Source organism: Saccopteryx bilineata, chromosome 3 (genome assembly GCF_036850765.1).
Source record: "Saccopteryx bilineata isolate mSacBil1 chromosome 3, mSacBil1_pri_phased_curated, whole genome shotgun sequence".
Taxonomy (NCBI): domain Eukaryota; kingdom Metazoa; phylum Chordata; class Mammalia; order Chiroptera; family Emballonuridae; genus Saccopteryx; species Saccopteryx bilineata.
The window spans coordinates 191905018-191911727 of NC_089492.1; positions in this window are offsets into that span (position 1 = coordinate 191905018).

Consider the following 6710-nt stretch of genomic DNA (forward strand, 5'->3'; position numbering starts at 1 on the left):
TCCCAGCTTCATTCTTTTTCTTTAGGATTGCTTTGGCTATTCGGGGTTTTTTATAGTTCCATATAAATCTGATGGTGTTTTGCTCTATTTCTTTAAAAAACATCAATGGAAGTTTGATGGGAATTGCATTAAATTTGTATATTGCTTTGGGTAATATGGCCATCTTGATTATATTTATTCTTCCTAACTAAGACCAAGGTATATTCTTCCATCTCATTATATCTTTTTCGATTTCCCTTAACAATGGTTTATAGTTTTCATTATATAAGTCCTTTACATTCTTTGTTATGTTTATTCCTAAGTATTTTATTTTTTTTTGTTGCAATCGTGAAGGGGATTATTCTTTTGAGTTCCTTCTCAGTTGTTTCATTGTTGGCATATAGAAAGGCTATTGACTTCTGTATGTTAATTTTGTATCCTGCGACCTTACTGTATTGGCTTATTGTTTCTAGTAGTCTCTTTGTGGATTTTTTGGGGTTTTCGATGTATAGGATCATATCATCTGCAAAAACTGATACCTTTACTTCTTCTTTTCCGATATGGATGCCTTTTATTTCTTTGTCTTGTCTGATTGCTCTGGCTAGAACCTCTAGTACCACATTAAATAAGAGTGGAGAGAGTGGACAACCCTGTCTTGTTCCTGATTGAAGGGGGAAAGCCTTCAGTGTAGTGCCATTTAATATGATGTTAGCTGATGGTTTATCATATATGGCCTTTATCATGTTGAGATATTTTCCTTCTATACCCATTTTGTTGAGAGTCTTAAACATAAAATTGTGTTGTATTTTTTCGAAAGCCTTTTCTGCGTCTATTGATAAGATCATGTGGTTTTTGTTCTTTGTTTTGTTGATATGGTGTATTACGTTAACCGTTTTACGTATGTCGAACCATCCTTGAGATTCTGGGATGAATCCCACTTGATCATGATGTATTATTTTTTTAATATGTTGTTGTATTCGATTTGCTAGTATTTTGTTTAGTATTTTAGCATCTGTATTCATTAGAGATATTGGTCTGTAGTTTCCTTTTTTTGTGTCATCCTTGCCTGGTTTTGGTATGAGGGTTATGTGGGCCTCATAAAATGTGTTTGGAAGTATTGCTCCTTCAATTTTTTGGAAGACTTTGAGTAGAACAGGAACCAAATCTTCTTTGAATGTTTCATAAAATTCGCTGGTATAGCCGTCAAGGCCTGGACTTTTATTTTTGGGGAGGTTTTTAATGGTTTTTTCTATTTCTTCTCTACTGATAGGTCTGTTTAGGCTTTCTGCTTCTTCTTGACTCAGTCTAGGAAGGTTGTATTGTTCTAGGAATTCATCCAGTTCTTCTAGGTTGTTGAATTTAGTGGCATAAAGTTTTTCATAGTATTCTACAATAATTCTTTGTATATCTACGGTGTCCGTGGTGATTTCTCCTCTTTCATTTTGGATTTTGTTTATATGAGTTCTTTCTCTTTTTTCCTTGGTAAGTCTTGCCAAGGGTTTGTCAATTTTGTTGATCTTTTCAAAGAACCAGCTCCTTGTTCTATTAATTTTTTCTATAGTTTCTCTGTTCTCTAATTCAATTATTTCTGTTCTGATTTTTATTATCTCCTTTCTTTGGCTGGTTTTGGGTTGTCTTTGTTCTTCTTTTTCTAGTTCCTTAAGGTGGGAAGTTAAGTGGTTCACTTGGGCTCTCCCTTGTTTGTTCATATATGCCTGAAGTGATATGAACTTCCCTCTTATCACTGCTTTTGCTGCATCCCATAGCTTCTGATATGTCGTATTGTCATTTTCACTTGTCTGTATGTATCTTTTGATCTCTGCACTTATTTCTTCTTTGACCCATTTATTTTTTAAAAGTATGTTGTTTAGTTCCCACATTTTTGTGGGTTTTTCCCCCTTTTTTGCAGTTGAATTTTAGTTTCATGGCTTTATGATCAGAAAATATGCTTGGTACAACTTCGATTTTTTTGAATTTGCTGATGTTGTTTTTGTGGCCCAACTTATGGTCAATTTTTGAGAATGATCCATGTACACTGGAGAAAAATGTATACTCAGTCACTTTGGGATGAAATGTCCTGTAGATGTCTATCATATCCAGGTGCTCTAGTGTTTTGTTTAAGGCCACTATATCTTTGTTGATTCTCTTTGGATGACCAATCTAGAGCCGATCTTGAGGTCTCCAAGTATGATTGTATTTTTGTCAGTTTTTTTTTTAAGGTCAATAAGTAGCTGTCTTATATATTTTGGTGCTCCTTGGTTTGGTGCATATATATTAAGAATTGTTATGTCTTCTTGATTCAGTGTCCCCTTAGCCATTATGAAATGGCCATTTTTGTCTCTGAGTACTTTTCCTGTCTTGTAGTCAGCATTATCAGATATGAGTATTGCTATGCCTGCTTTTTTTTGGATGTTATTTGCTTGGAGTATTGTTTTCCAGCCTTTTACTTTGAATTTGTTTTTATCCTTGTTACTTACATGAGTTTCTTATAGGCAGGATACAGTTGGATTTTCTTTTTTCCTTTTTTTTAATAAATTTTTATTTTAATGGGGTGACATCAATAAATCAGGGTATGTATATTCAAAGAAAACATTTTCAGGTTATCTTGTCATTTAGTTCTGTTGCATACCCATCACCCAAAGAGAGATCGTCCTCCGCAACCCTCTATCCAGTTTTCTTTGTACCTTTACCCCTCCCCCTCTCCCTCTCCCCCTCCCCCCAACCCCTGTAACCACCCCACTCCTGTCCATGTCTCTTAGTCTTGTTTTTATGTCCCACCAATATATGGAATCCTGCAGTTCTTTTTTTCTGATTCACTTATTTCACTCCACATAAAGTTATTAAGATTCCACCATTCTGCTGTAAGTGATCCGATGTCATCATTTCTTCTAGGTGAATAGTATACCATGGTGTATATGTGCCCCATCTTCTTTATCCAGTCTTCTATTTTTTTCTACAGTGATTAAAAGGCTTTAGGCAAACTCCTGGCAATACAGCAAGAATCCAAAAAAGAGTAATGTCCTTAACATGTTCACCAAGTCCAAGTTGGCCCCATCACCATGCCAAATTCCTGAAAAATGCAACCCAACCACAGTTCAGTTTGTTAGAAGTTGTCACAGGGAGCAGGAGTTCAGGAAAAGTCCACATCCAGGAAAAGTTCATGGCACTGGAATTGTTGTCACCATTCTATACTTTGCAGCTCATGACTAAGTCCCAATTACCACTGCTTTTAGCTGGTAATGATTCAGGTAGACTAGAAAAGCCATTTGCAGCATGCGTGGATATGGAGCTTCTGTTCTCTGCCTGGAGAGATGAGACCAGGTTGCTTTTCCCTGGAGCTCTGTGACTGTGGCATGGTCAAGAGAACCTTGGGATACACTAAGCTGGGTGGCAAAGGTAGATTCATAATAGAAGTTGGCAAAAAGGGGGAAAGAGAGCTCTAAATTAGGAGTAGGTCCCACCCTGAAATATGAGTGGAGCATTGAGGTAGGAGGGATAAAGGAAACACTATATATTTAGCCAAGCAGCAGAAAATAGGACTATCAACACCCACAACAGAGATCTTTGAGGGAAGAATAAAAACCCTGACTATTCAGGCAAAACATAGTTAAGTGGCCGTTGCGCAAATGAGATCAGTTTACCTGCTTCTTGGAATAGATACCCTAGGCTCGTCCACAGTGTCATAAATGGGGCTGATGGCCCTGAGCACCTTCAGCCTTCAGTGGCAGACCCCAGCATTCTGGGCAAGGTTAGGTCATAGGTGGCTGGAGAAGGACTGGAAGAGACTGACCCTCCCTTAGAGGAGCAAGGGGGAAGCCTACCTGCCAGTGTCCCTGTTTCCTCACAGCAGAGGCATGTAAGCCTGGCAGTCTTTAGCTCAATGACCTTTTCCCCTATTGAAGCAGGACCCACATGGCATCCTATGAGACGCTTTTGGGGCATTGGAGCCTTTAAGGGTGTATCCTAAAAGATTTATATAGGCGTTTGGGGATCCTCAAACCCCTCAGCGAGATCTTCTGAGCATGGCTTTTAAGATACCTAGAGGCAGAAAAAGCCCAATCGAGATCAGGGGTTTTCTTTTTTAATCCATTCTGCTACTATGTGCCTTTTTATTGGTGAGTTTAATCCATTTACATTTATTGTAATTATTGACACTTGTGAGTTCCCTATTGCCATTTTATAGATTGCTTTCTGTTAGTTTTGTGTTCTTGTTTGATCCTTCTCTTTCGTTTTTCTATCTTTTGTTTTTATTTGGTAATATTCCATACATCTTTCCTCTGTTGCTATCTTTTTTATCTCATGTGCTTCTGTGGTGGTTTTTTCAATGGTGGTTACCTTTAAGTAATGAAAAGGGTTCCTGCCCTGTTCATTGTAGCGAACTATTTTGTGAGAACTTTTGCACTCCATCATCCTTTGCTACTGTTAATCTCCATCCCCTACCCCCCTTTCTTTTTGTTGTCACAGTTTAAATTTGGTTTTATTGTGTTCTTCTTGGAGCTTTTATTTGTGGCTTTTTTTTTTGTTATTCTTTGTATCTGATTGGAGAACCCCCTTTAGTAATTCCTGGACTGGGGTTTCTGATGATAAATTCCCTCATCTTTTCTGTATCTGTGAATGTTTTTATTTCTCCTTCATATTTGAAGGATAGCTTTGATGGGTATAGTATTCATGGCTGAACGTTCCTCTCTTTCAGGACTTTAAATATTGGGGTCCACTCTCTTCTAGTTTGTAGAGTTTCTGCTGAGAAATCTGATGATAATCTAATGGGCCTTCCTTTATATGTTGTATTCTTCTTTTCCCTGGCTGCCTTGAGAATTTTTTCTTTGCTGTTGGTTTGTGCCTATTTCATTATGATGTGCCTTGGAGTAGGTTTGTTGGGGTTAAGAAAACTTGGACTTCTGTTTGCTTCTTGTATTTGAGGCTTTAGTTCTTTCCACAGGTTTGGGAAGTTCTCATCTATTATTTGTTTGAATATGTTCTCCATTCCATTTTCTCTCTCTTCTCCCTCTGATATACGTATTATTCTTATGTTATTCTTTTTGATGGACTCAGATAATTCCTGTAGGGCTATCTCATTTTTTAAAATTTTTGAGTCTCTTTCTTCTTCTCTTTGTTGTGCCTCAAGTTGCTTGTCTTCTATTTCACTAATCCTCTCTTCTATCTGGCCTGTTCTATTAGCTAAGCTTGTTACCTCGTTTTTCAGCTCGTGAATTGAGTTTTTCATCTCTGTTTGATTTGTTTTTATAGTTTCGATTTCCTTGGAAATATATTCTTTGTGTTCATTGAGTTTTTTTCTGAGCTCCCTAAATTGCCTTTCTGTGTTTTCTTGTATATCTCGAAGAATTTTTAGGATTTCTATTTTAAATTCTCTGTCATTTAACTCCAAGTTTTCCAATATATTAAATTTTTCTCGTGGGATCTTGATAACATGATATGAAGCGAAATAAGTAAATCAGAAAAAACCAGGAACTGTATTATTCCATACGTATGTGGGACATAATAGTGAAACTAAGAGACATTGATAAGAGTGTGGTGGTTACAGGGGGGAGGGGGAATGGGAGAGGGAAAGGGGGAGGGGGAGGGGCACAGAGAGAACAAGATAGAGGGTGACGGAGGACAATCTGACTTTGGGTGGTGGGTATGCAACATAATTGAACGACAAGATAACCTGGACTTGTTATCTTTGAATATATGTATCCTGATTTATTGATGTCACCCCATTAAAAAAATAAAATTATAAAAAAAAATAAAGACTTGTGCACATAAAAAAAAATTTTTTTTTCTCCATAGATTTTTCCTCATCTAGCTGTTACCTCTTTCTTTTGTATCCATATTTGATTTTCTCTGCCTTAATGGCATCTGAGGGTGGTTTTGTTCATAGTATTAATGAGATTTAATAAAGAATAAAAAGTTAAAAAAATAAAAAATCGAAGAGATGTGTTTTAAAAAAATTAATAATGAAATAAAGAAAAATAAAATAAAAATTAAAAAAGGAAATTATTCCCCTCCCTCCTTTTTCCTCTCCTCTCCTCTCCCCTCTTTCTTGAGAAACTCTTGTGGTGAACTGTGAGTTATATTGCACTAAATAGAACAAACAATGCCTGTAATGGAGGGCCTGAATTGGGGAGAATAAAGGGGCAAAAAATAAAAATAAAAAAAGAAAAGAAAAAAAGGGGGTATGGACCCACAGAAAGCAAATAAGGAAAAAATTTGGGTCAAGAATAAAATGATTTGCTTATAGGTGTTGGTTGACTAAGAGTTATGATGAGAGGAATAAGAGGGAAAAATTGGGGGACAAATTAAAAAATTACTATTGTATTTAGTGGAACAAGAACTAGATAAAATGGAGAGCCAGGGATGGGAGCACTGCTAGTGACTTAAAAAGGTGAAGTAAAAACCCCCCAAAATGCCACAAACATAAGTTTGAGTCCCAGATAATTTGTTCATTATTGAGGTTTGCATGAGAGGAGACGTAAAGGAGAAAGAAAGAAACTAATATAGAGGGAGAAAAGAAAGAGAGAGAGAGAGAAAAAAAAGAGGGAACCACTAAAAGAAGAAAAAAGAAAAAAGAGGAGAGAGAGAGTTAAGGGTTATGGAGTGCAACCCTCATAGAGAGAAAGGAAGAGGAAAGAAAAGATAATGGGAGGGAGATGTAACACTTATGGGTAGTGTAGTTCAAGGAGAGGAGAGAGTAAGACCGGCAGAGATTTAAACGGCCAAATTGGAGGAGG